Here is a 710-nt window from a genome sequence, read left to right on the forward strand (position 1 = left end):
CGGGTGGCGCCTCTCAGTGACGTAACAGGGCGCTCGGCCGATGACGACAGGGGAAAGGAACGCCATTGTCCGGTCCTAAATCAGGCAGCTGCCGCAACGAAGGCGTAGGGAGCTCGGGGACAGTCTTCTTGTGTAGCACGGAACAAACGCCCCCTGAAACCGCGGAGGCGGCGCGCTGAGCGAGCCCGCAGTGAAGGGCGTCTCCTTTCAGGGCCTAGCACCCCAGCGTGCCCCGCGGCGCCTACGGCTCCCAGCATGCCGCGCAGCTGCCCTTCCGGGAAGAACTGCAAGTCCCGTGGCTCTCTGCTTCCGGAAGTGCCCGCGGCCCAGCGGCCGGTCGCTACACGTGGGCCGGGCAGAGGCAGCTGCGTGGTGGCCCTTCCCGCGGTTCTCTGGTTCCTGTTAGCCGGGACCGGTCGCGCCCGCGCTCGGTGACTAGTGACTGAGGCCCCACCTGGGAAGCCAGCCCAGCGCGCCGTGGCCTGAGGATCAAGGCGGCCTACCACGAGGCTTCCAGGCTGGGCAAGGTCATGAGGGTCGCCTCACCGACCCTGTAAGGAGCAGGTCACCCTTACTGCGGCCCCAGTAGTGGTGAGGCCCTAATGATTGCCGACGCTCGCGGCTCTGGGCCAGAATTGACCTCTGTCCACGTGGATGTCTGCACGTGTCACTCATTCACCCCTCAGTAGCAGAGACCCAGCCCCCAGCTG

This window comes from Tupaia chinensis, unplaced genomic scaffold, assembly GCF_000334495.1.
Source record: "Tupaia chinensis unplaced genomic scaffold, TupChi_1.0 Scaffold143624_1, whole genome shotgun sequence".
Lineage (NCBI taxonomy): Eukaryota > Metazoa > Chordata > Mammalia > Scandentia > Tupaiidae > Tupaia > Tupaia belangeri.